Consider the following 12,838-nt stretch of genomic DNA (forward strand, 5'->3'; position numbering starts at 1 on the left):
CATTTTTTTGTAGTTAGGGTATACCAAAGTGTGTTTAAACAGAGAACTCTTTAAATTTGTCTTAGAAATATCATAGTTATTGGGAGAATGGGAACATTTTTAGAAAACAGGGAACTCAGATGGCAATTAAAGCTGAATGCTTTAAGTTCTCCAGGCATAAACGAGCAAATTTCCATACTTCCTGTTCTTAAATTTAAAGCTACAAATGTATGATTGCAAGTACTATTGAGGCAATGCTTTGCAGGCATGTACCAATTTTTCATGAGTGAAAGCATAATTTATTGTATCCTTTGAGTCTACCTTGTGGTTATTTTAAGGGTTTATTATTTATTTTGAAGGGTAATGCATTTTAATATGTTCTTTGACTACTGCATTTTTAAACATATTTATTGTTGTTGAATTAAGTCACATGGTAATTAGTTTTATTAATTAGTTTTATTATTCAGTTTTATTATTTAAACAATCGGGTTGAATGACATAATGGTTCTGAAGAAGTCCTATATGGAATAAGAACAAAAGCACTTAACCTGCATGTGCTCATAAGATATTTTTTATTGTATTTTTATTGTATTTATTAAAACCTTCATTTTGATACTATTTCTGGTGGTCCCTTTAATTTGGATTTGCATGGAATTTTTTAGCATCTCAGAGTACTTTTAATGTTATAAGTCCTGGTTCTAATTGTGAACTGTTTTCACCTGATATAATAGCTACCCCTGTTATTTATGGGTATCAAGGATTTTAAGATCTTTAATTGTAGCATAGAAACTATACATGACAAACATCTTAAGCTATTTAGTAAGAGGTTTGTGTTTGTTCCTAAATTTAATACTGATACAGATGATGTATTACTGGATTTGAAGTGATGTGTGAGAAAATTGGATTTGCTGGCTCTGTTTCATGATTATTCTAATACATCTATTCAAGGCAATAAATTTGCTAAAGCTAGTAGATTTAAGCCACCATTATACCCCATTCAATTATTTAAACAATTGTGTGAAAAAGATATTAAGGAATTAGCCCAACAGCAACACACTTCTACAGCAGCTAATATGAGCAGAGAAGAGTTCAATCCAGTGAATTACTTAATTAAAAAAAAAGTGATGTCAAAATTATGAAACCTGATAAAAGTGGTGGAGTGGATTTAATGTATACTATTGATTATTTAACTAAAATGTATACTCTTCTTAACGAGTCTCAATGCACCAGTATATCAAAGAATGAGGTCAACATTTTTTATCATAGGATGATATTATGCTTGATGGATCTTCTGGATCATGAAGAGATTGATTATGACCTTTATAAGTTTTTAAAGTTGACCATCTGGTGATACCCACTATATTTGTTTCACTTAAAACCCTTAAAAGCATTGAAGATTCCCCATGTGTCTGTCCCATTGTGTCTATAGCTGAATCTAAAACTCACCCCCTAGCTTTATATATTGATGCCATTTTAAAATATTTCCTTAAGAACTGCTCCTATGTTTTAAAGTACTCTTTTGATTTCTTGGGGCATATAAGACAAGGACTTTAGAATGATGAAAGGTTATTGGTTATCATTGATGTAGTGGACCTTTTTTTCTGTATACTTCACCATATAGGTATAGAGTGGTTCAGAGATATGTGTGTGAAGCCTGATACTTCACAGAATAGAGAGGTTAATATGTTAGTTGAATTTATGGAGATGGTGCTTCAAAATAACTTTCTGAATATATTAAGCAAGTAGCAGGCATATATATGAGAGCAGCATGTGTCACTCTATATGGAAATATAGTACTTTATTGCTGGGAAGAAAATTTAGTATTTAACTCTGATTACAAATATATCATCAAGGAAGTCAGAAAAGTGTTATGTGGCCACATTTTTGCACTTCCTTAATGATATATTTGCAATTTGAAAAGACAGTATGTTACAACTTAAAAGTTTTATACAGATTTTTTTAAACTTTACCTTTTCATATGCCCAAGAGAGTGATAACTATTTGGATGTACATCTAAGTAAATACATTAATTTATAAAATTTGAATTCTATATTGCTTAGGAAGTCTACATTTTGTAATTTTTTTTATATTACACTCACAATCATCTTTTTTTTCAAAAAAAAGTGCATTGTTAAAGGAGAAATGGTGAGAATTTCTTGGATAGTCTCTGAAGATGACAAATTCCTACTTGAAATTAATAGATTGGTTGAAATGTTTATTAAAAGGGGTTATCCATTATATATGTTAAACAAAATTAAAACTGAAATCTGTAAAAAATGAAAAGATAGTTTTTACCTATTTTTAGGGAAACATCCACAAAGTGGGGTGATTAAAGTTATTGATACAAACAGCTATGAACAGACCATGATTAGAAAATATGGTAATGGCAGTAATGCTATTAAACAAATTGTGAACAATAATTGGAGACTTATAGAGAATGATCCTAATGTTAACAACGTTTTAGGCAGTGGTCCCCAATCTGTGCATAAGAGACATTTGAATGTAAAGGAGAAGTTGCAAAGAGGCAACACTTATTGTGACCTTACTGGTTCCACTAAAAGCAAAAAGGGTATGATTAAATGTCACTCATACCAACAGTATAAGAACATTTTTGAACATGATGGACGTTGAAATTGAAGAGCAATCAATGCGAGTTTAAACTACAACATATGTGTGATTGCAACTCTGTTGGAGTGGTATGTATTGTTTTATGTGATTTTTGCCATTATTATATTTGCAAGACTGAATGAGCTTTGGAAAGACATAAATATGAACATTATTATGACTTAAACATTGTAATGAGTATAATGCTCTTTATAAAAAATAAAAAGTTTTTCTTTTTTATTCTGGGGCAAGTAATACCAAATCCAAGAGGTGGGGGGTAGGGAGTACAGACTGGAATATCTTGAATTGCTGTGACAGCTACAATTAGATGCAACCTCCACCCCAGGATTAAATTATATGATCTCACTAAGTGGTATGTTAAAAATGTGAGCAGCTAAACTTGACAAGTGTTTTTAAGAGGTTTTATTGGCTCATAATTTGTGATGTTTTAGTAATGATTTGGTTTTAGATGGGAGTTATTTGCATTTGAGTATTTTATGTATGACTTGGAGATTTTTTAATAGTTTATTGGAATGTTTATTTGATTTGGTAAGTAAAGTCATGTGATTTCATTGTTTGGTTTAAATACGGGCTTGAATATTCAAGCATTAGTTCTGATGAAGTTCTGTTATGAATGGAAATGCTCAATTTTTGTTCAATAAATGGTTTACACAGCATTTAAAGGTTAATGTTCCTTGTTCTTATTTATTCTACTCCAAGACTGGGTTGTTACCTTGGACTTGTATGGTTAACTTTTGTATGATGTCGGTATGGAGAATGTTGTTGAACAACTTGGCCAGGTCAAGATATACCATATTCATTGCGTGGTCAACATCTATAGCCTCTGTAATCCTTTCTACACAGTTTATCAAATTAAAAGAACAGAATCTACCATTTGCAAAGCCAAGCTTTTTGGATCAAGACTAACAAGAATCTTGATATTACAGTTTATGACTCTGGTGCATTTGCAAATGATTCTTGTATTGCTTAATGGTTTACAATTACCTAAGTCAGTTCTAAAGCGATCTTTATAGGGGGACATCACGACTGCAGTATGTCTGTCAATAAAGACAAAACTAGTAGATAAATTGATGACAAACAAGTTATAGAATTTGTCTGTGAGGTCAAGTATCTTAAATCAGACAGTCAGGTATATTCCCAGGATCCGTGGATGAGGTAATTTTAGTCTTGCTTCGCACTGTCAGTAAATGATCTTTGAGTTAATAGAGAAAGAAAGTATTCAGATATTTCAGAGTGAAACAGGGATTCCTTGTCTAACATCAATTTGTTGTCATAAGATTCCAGAGATGAGAGAACAGTTTCTCAACAGTAATAATAGAGAATTTAGTAATAATAGAGAATTTTGTTTATTTAGTAAAGCAAACATAAATCTCCTTTCTATATCATCAAATGCTTTGTGTGTATCAGTAGAAGTATGAGAGGCTTGTGCATATGAAATAGTGTTTAGGTTTCTTTAAACATGTAATATAGTTGATTGTACAATGGAATTTACAGTACTCATATCTCTTGGGTTCAAATTAAACTGATAGTTTTTATTAAACGTGGGAAATATTTTAAGTATATAAATTAATCTGAAATATGTTTAATAGCACAAGATTAACAAAAAGCAAAGGTATATAATGTTCAAGGTCTTATACGTCTTTATACAGTTTGTGAGGAAGAATTGTGATGCTTTTTGTGAAATATTTATCTGGAAATCAGCTCACCATGGAAAACCAATGCAATAGTTTAATTTATATGTTGACTAAAATGTAATTAAATTGGGTATGGAACTCATGAGAAAACATATTTGGCCCTAAAGCTTTGTTAACAGGAAAAGTTGGATTACTTCTGGTTCTAAAGCTTTGTTACTAGAAAGACAAAGACAATTCCTTTTATTTTATCTAAACTTGTGTCAGTCTATTTGCTTATCTGAATGATGCTTTTAATGAAATAGTCTTATTCAAAGTTACTTTTCATGTTGATACCTTTCTGTAATTTTTGATGAAAGGTAAAAGTATGCTCTAATATCTTTTAGGAATCAGCAATGAGATGGACTGAATATAAACAAACTTGTTCTACTAGCTTTAGGTTTGGAAGGAATTAAAGTTAAATGTCTGGTGTCACTATTATGCTGATATATTCATATCTAAGTATTTACCAATTTGTGTAATAGTGCTGCTGGTACAGATTTTTCCATATTAAGGTTTGAGAGTTAGACCAACCATTAATACATTTATTAAAATGAAAGGGTAATAATGCTTCCAGCATTACTGCAGCATTTCTAACTCTATTCCAAATAATTTGATATTAGACAAAAGGAGAGCATAGTAAGACCAACATAAATGTTTTAAATTAAACCCACTTTCAAAAAAATGTGTGAGTTAATCATTGCCTATTTGCTAATATGCTTGAATCTTTGCAATCATTAGTTCTTTATGTTTAATGTAAGTACAGTTAATGGTCTTATTATATGGGTTATAAGTTATACTGTTAATAAAAAGAAGGCAGAAAGAGGGAAGCTGTCTGAAATTCAGTATTGTGTAGGCTAAGCATGCTTTTCATCAACAAAAATGCTTTTGGGAAACAAATATAAAAGGCATTTTTTGGCCCACCCCAGACTGTTAAATGATACTGTACTTTTACATCAGGCCATTTGTTCTTCTGAGATGAGAACCCAGCCCCTCATTCCCAGGTCATAGCAAGACCCTTACAGTCCATTCATGTACTTTACCAGCTGAGAGGTGATAGGTCCATTTGTTCCCTGGAAGTGAATAATGTGGTATTAAACAGGCCATGTGTGGGCCTGCTGCCAAATGAAGTGCTAACAACCATCTATAACAACTTGCAAACTCTGCATATGCTGCTGCTGATGATGTATGTTTTCCACAAGCTCCCCTACTTAATGTATGCTGCCTACAGTCCCTCATCCCTCCAGCATGGGTCAGTGCTGCTTCAGACTACCACATGTGCCACAGGATGGGCAAACTGACATTGCCCATTAATTCCCATCCTCTTCTTCCTTAGTTCTCTTAGTGTGTAGGCTATTTGATGAATCCCTGACATCTGGGTCAGCATCAGGGCTATTTTTTTCTGTCTCTGTGCAATAGGCCTGAATGCCAGATACTGTAAGAAATCTACGTTTAAAAAATATTTAGGTTTTAGAGTCAAGCTTAGATATGATATGTCTATAAGAGTCACATTTCACTAATATCTAATAATGCAAGGTCCAGTGAACACCTTAAAAATTGCAATATTTGTTTATGTGAGGAGCTATCCCCATCATCTCATGTAATGGAGCTGTAGCCCTTTTAATGTCCTTACTTTAAAAAATAACATAGGAAGTACAACAATATAAGATGTTAAAAATTCTATTTTTTACACCCTGATTGCTGGATCAGGCTGATATTATTCCATCTCAGTAAACTGGTGCTTCATGAACCAAGTAATTCCCTTGAAAACTGAACATACTGATCATTTACTCATAAGAAGTAATTCTGCACAAAGTAATGATCAAAACTATTTGAAATGTGCAAAGTGAATGGATATATATTTTAATGTAAAGTATTATTTGCGTGAGTGGAGTATTATTGTTAATTGACTAAAAGATTCATAGATGGGACTGTAAAATATAACATGACTGGGTACCTGTTAAAGTGTATTTGTAAAATGCTTATTCACATTCATCTAATACATTTGTGTTCCTTCTTACATACCTAGATAGGCCTAAAGAAGGCCCAAAATGAACCAGTATCCAAACCCTTAAACAAATAAAAGATGTGTGCCTTTGAGAACACATATATGCTTTTACTGCAAATAGTAGTTTAAAGAATGTTAGTGAAAATGGCCAAGTGGACTCTCTTCAACATCTGTTATGTTTATACTGAAGAAAATACACCACTTATTTTCTATTTTCATTGTATGACAGATGTCTCTACAGATGATGTGCAGTGGAGAGGCTCGTTAATATTCTATTTCTGTGGCAGTACTATTAGTGAGCATAAAGTGCAATGATGTAAGCAGACAGGCCTTGCGACCATAATGAAACATTACAGCAGAGCAATGCCTTATTTCTGAAAGACTAGCAGCAATTGCATATAACAGACAGTATAAACAGATTTTCTGCAGGATCATCACTACTCCCTGCTGTCCTGGCTGCCATGTTCTCATATTTCAAACATTTGTATTTCAGCTTGAGTATGTGGTTAACAGACCCTATTTATCCTACTATTATGATGCAGTCCTTAGTTTCTTGTGGACCATAAAATTCTTAAGTTACATTCAGTGTTAAGAAAAAAAATCACATGCAGCACAATTATTTGCTTGTACCTTTTTTTAAAGAATGTTCTTAACCACGCTGAACCATTGGTACTGAATCTTCAAACCTAAATATGCCATGAATGACATGAGTCAGAGTAGTGGATTAGCATTTTGGGATTTGCATGGGGTTGTGTATCTTATGTTTAGATTTTTTTTCCTCAGAAGAAGATACAGAGGTTAAATACCTCAGTGAAATCTTGTATTTGGGCTATAATATTAGATAAATGCAAATACAAAACCCCAGCCTAGCAGGAGCATGCAGCAGGATAGCCTCATGGTGCATGTGCTTCTCAATATGCTCACTCATACCCATTTGTATTTCCTGCATTGCACACATTACAAAATCTCGACCTCAAGCAGTCCTTCTGTTACCAATAGAGCTAGACAAATCCACCTTATATCTATATCTATATATAGCATATAACTATAAATATATATATATATATATATATATATATATATATATATATATATATATATATATATATATATATATATAGGTGTGTGTGTGTGTGTGTGTATATATATATATATATATATATATATATATATATATATATATATATATATATATATATATATAGGTGTGTGTATATATATATATATATATAGGTATATATATATATATATATATATATATATATATATATATATATATATATATATATATATATATATGGGCCACATTCCTAGGAAGAAAGTATGGCCTAAAGTGGGAATCCAAAAGAAAACACATTTTGTCAGAAAAGGCGGAGATGTGGGGAAATATTTGAAATAAAAGATGGTTCAATGTAATCATTTAGTCTGGGTTATGTGAATGTTGATACATTTGATTATATCCAAACTCAGAAATTGTGTTTGGGAAACTGAAAATATTTTCTGTCATGAAATTTGCCTTTATTTTTATTACAGTTCGCTAAACTTAATTTTCACATAAAAGAAAAGGTATTTGTTACTCACCCAAATAACTACACAAATAAAGCACATGTTTTTTATTGGTGGTCTAGGTAATAAACATGTAGGATTCATATTCAGCTAAACACATCAATATTAACCTAAAATGAAAAAAAAAAATGTCATAGAAAAACTATAGATAACTTTCTGAAAATTCACTTTTGTAGTACAATCAGCTTAACTGTGGTTTATCAGAAAATAAATGAAATATCTGTTACTCAGGCAAATCTTCTAAAACTATATATAATCCACCCATTTTGAGTTACTAGTGGTTCAGGTAATAATCATATGGGGGTTTATCCTTAGCTAACTATATCAATAAGCTACAGTGAAAAATATGTCTGATACACTGCAGATAAACTCACAGAAAGTCATGCAGAAAATAATTAAAATAAACATGCAAGAAAATAATAATTAACTTATTGCATTTCTGTAAGGTATCACTGGCATATCTAATGGAATAGTTATGCAGATCATACAGCAAATAAATGTATATATACCTGCGGTATAAATATGCAATAGAGTCTCTTATCCGGCCTCTCTTTAACCAGTCTCCTCTTTAACTGGCCTTCAGATTTCTGCCACAGTCCTAGCAAAAGACAACAGAGAAGAACAACACATCTCCCTCTTCTGGGCAAAATAATGACAAAGATTTGAGGTTTAGACTTCATATTCATTAGAAAATTGCATGCTAACACAAATCCTTTTATTCTAGCTAATTTATAACCTATCAATATTATTTTGTATACTTTTTTCTAATTAACCAGCCATTCGTTTATCTAGCCTAAGGCACAGTTCTAGTGAGACCGGATATGAGGGAGTCTAATAAGTTGCTATAATAATACAAAGCAATGAAAGATTTATATCATGTCCTTATCACCTTGTGCATGTAGTCCTTTTAACACATGCTAGGCAGACATTTGCCTGGCAATGTAACAAAGTGATCAGGCAGAACAAGGTTTGCTAAATCAAACTGCAGAGTAGTTCATCAAAGAGTCTGTGGTCATGTCATTCAACTAAAGCAAAAATTGGTTAAGAAATTATTTTTAATTCATCTCAAAAGTGCCATTGATATCATTTATCTGTCAGTTATATAGCCTTGCCAAGTTCAGAATTAACATTAGTTAATATATCAGGGAAAAGTAGAAATTTCAAAAGTATTAAGGAATGTCAAAGAAAAATGAACTCCGTGTAATGAACATTAAATGTTAGAACTGGATGATATATAGTAAAGGAGATTATATGTGTTACTCTCTCTCTCTCTCTCTGACCTAATATCTGAAATTGTTCCCATGTGCTAAAAAGTAAGACTTATGGCTGGACTAGCATACTCCCAAAATAGCTTATACTTGTGATCAGTACACTTCCAGAAAATGGTGGTTTTACTGGTTGCCATTTTATTTCTCTAGTTATCTTTTCATACATAAAATACACAATATGTAAAGGTACATTACATTTACTAAACCAGTTTAATTTAGTTCACGTCTGTGTTTTGCAGATTAATGCTTAAAGTTATTGTTTTTATTTTCATTTTAGGTGATTAGATCCTGGCATTTCAAATTCTTTTTGTATGTTCTATTTCCTATGAATTCTATGTACAGATAAAGCTTAACAAACAACTATGTCATTGTGCTACATCTCAGTCCTTGAAACTTTTCAAAATTAAAAGTGTAGCACTTTCTGTTATTTTCATTTTTGGTATAAATTGTTAATGCAGCACCCTGTAGTTCCATCATACATTTTCAGAACAGGGAACAGTGACATTGATTAGTTTTACTTGTTCTACTTAGAGAAGAGTGAATGAAGTACCTCATTAATGAAATGGGTTGCCACATTCATTATGTCTCAAAATGCCAATTTGACTAATGTAAATTACTGAACCACTTGAATAGAATCCAAATTCATATTAAATGTTACAAATTTAAAGGAATAGTTTAATTACTTGGCACATGCTGTGTAACTAAAATGACAGTTCATTTTCATGGCCAAAGGTTAAAAGTGTCAGTTTTTAGAATATAAACTAACGGAAGCTGACTACTTGCTTCAAAAGATAGGAAAGGTAAAGAAAGAGGACAACTATCCAATGAGCAGAATTCTCTTGTACATTTTAATATTGGTTACCTGAAAACATTTTAATGAGATCGTTTAAACTCATTTTCATCAAGAAAACAGTTCTCTTTCATACATCAGCTTTTTAAGTTCTCTTTTTATGTTCAACAAACAATATTTACTTTTTAAGTATGTAGTTTTAATGAACAACAGACTAACATATATAAGAATAATGGCATGTCATGCTGCAGGAAACCTATACCAACTTACATTCAAGCACCATGCAAGGTAAATAATGCATCTAAATGAAGAAAGGACATAGACAAGCCAGTGAAAATAAGCCCATGCTGCATAACTGAGAAACATCTCTGTCAAAGCCTTAAAGGTAAGTAATTAACCATTTTACCAACTGATGGAATAGGTCAGCAACATATGGCATGAATGCACAATTAAAACTGAACTGCAATACAATATAATGTATTATATATGCAAAGTTTACTATGAATTATCAACTGTAACAAAATTAAAATGCATTGCAAATAAATATACACATTCAACTTTGTATATATATTTTCAAGTTAAATATACATATCAACTTTCTGTATAAATTTTCATCTGCAACAAGTATAAACCTTTACACGCTTCCCCGCATTTGATTCATCAGCAGATAGCACACATTAAGAGGAAGGTAAGCAAATGTCAGTATTTCCCATATTTTTTGGTTCACTTGACCACTTTCCATTCATGTAAATCACAACCTTGGTTACGTTAAGCCTTATTATGAAGTACACAGATACTAAAGGTGAGCAGCATGACCCTAAGATTGTATTTATTTATAGCTGTTACAGTGGTATTTTGGTCTTTGAAATACCACCTAAAAAGGCACTACAGGGGTGGCAAGAGCCTTAGCCAGTATCCAGAAACACAGGAGTGACAGATGCAGGCTATATCTGCCAAAGCATCAAGGTCTGTCAATCATGTCATCCCAAGCAGACAGATACTGGATCCCCTTAGAATGACACCAGAAGTTTAGCCAGTTGTTGAAATCAATAATTTTTTGCTTGTCCTACAATATCAATCTGGACGACGGTAGGATGTTGCTCAGGGCACTGCATAAATAGACTATTTGGGTATCCTTTAGAAACACAATATTGTTATACCAAGCTGATGACCATAACCATTAGGGTATCTGCAAAATATCCCAACTAACAAACTAAAACAAAAGGTCACACAGATAAACCAATCAGGAAAAACTAAAAGAAAAACCTAGCCAAGCTAGAGTTTCCACTGTGTGATTCGTTAAACCTCTTGCTTTAGAGACACATGGGATATATGCAAATGACCTTTAGGGGGGCACTATATGGCAGTTCTGAATGTGCATGACACTTTTTTTAAGTGTTCTGGACAAATTCAAGCCAATAAAGCCAAAACCCATTAGCTGTGGCCATGCATGTTTCAGCCTTCTTATGGTCTTGTCAGCACAACATAAATGGACTGTTTGGCTAACCTTCATAAACACAGGGTTGTTGTACCCAGCATTCAGAACTGCCATGTAGCCGAAACATCTGATGTCCTTAAAGGGTCATTTGCATGTATCCTATGTGCCTATAATACAAGAGATTTAAGGAATCACACAGTGGAAACTGTAGCTTGGCTAGAGTTTTCTTTTAGTCTTTACTCTTCCATTTGCTAAAGTCATTATACAGATCCAGCTTGTCATGCCATATCATATGCATACAGCAGGTTTTCTTTCCTGCCACCTATGACCTGTTTGCTAATGCAATCCATCACCAATATGAACAGCAGTGGGCTCAGAACTGAATCTTGATGCACAGCCACTCCCGATAGCAACCTCTCATATGTAAGATAAAGATAATAACTATTACCTACTTACAAGGCAACATAGCTAATGAAGTCAAAGAGTATTATGAAATGAATGGGTACACACCCCCTACACACACACACACGCACACACACAAACACACACACACACACACACACACACACACACACACACACACACACACACACACACACACACACACACACACACACACAGACACACACTTTTCTAAAAATATGGAAGGGCTTAGCGTATGTGGTATTGGTGTTATTGGTGATAACCTGCACTAAGGACTTCAAACAGAGGAATTTACACTAGGACATAAAGTCAGCTATTATGCCAAACCAAGCCAGTATCAGCTACCAGTAGATGAATAATTTTCTTCAATCTGAGGGTTAGGATCTTAGCCAGAATCATAGTTTCTACTAGGAGTAGTGAGACAAGATGGCAGCTATTAGGGTCAATTTGGTTCCTTCCCTTTCTTGAGGAAGGTCACAATGGAGTGATTCCTGGAGGATCTTGGCATCTTTACTGATGTAAAACAACTCTATAAGGATTGCCACTAGATCATTTGTTGACAATTTATAAAGCGCTATAGGCAGACCATAAATGCATGGGGGTTTCCCTGACTTTAGGAATCTGATAGTTGTTCTAATTTGCTGTGTTATATTACTGCCATTATGAACCTGCAGTTTCATAGAGGTGAGGGGTTCAGGCCACTCAATGCTCCATAAAAAAACCTTCACTGAGTCTCACCCACCCAATTGATTGCATACAGACCCTGGTAGACATTCCTCATAGTCTTGTTGATACCTTGGGCAGATTACGTTAGCTCGCCCTGGGAATTCTTTAATGCTAGGATTGCCTGAGCTTGTCTCCTCTACCTTAATCTATATGCTAGCAATTTAGGTGGGAATATAAGCCCTGCCCAGTGTGAGAGATTAACTTTTTCCCAAAACTGGTGTTTCCTTTTTCAACCTTGTAATTTCTTGAAGTAACATTGGTTTACTATCACATCTGCGAAACTGCATCAGTCGACAGATCACAATGTCAACCTGAAATGCTAAATTTGGATCATTGATATGGCAG

This window comes from Protopterus annectens, chromosome 5.part0 (genome assembly GCF_019279795.1).
Source record: "Protopterus annectens isolate FY-2018-M chromosome 5.part0, PAN1.0, whole genome shotgun sequence".
In the NCBI taxonomy this organism is placed as follows: domain Eukaryota; kingdom Metazoa; phylum Chordata; order Ceratodontiformes; family Protopteridae; genus Protopterus; species Protopterus annectens.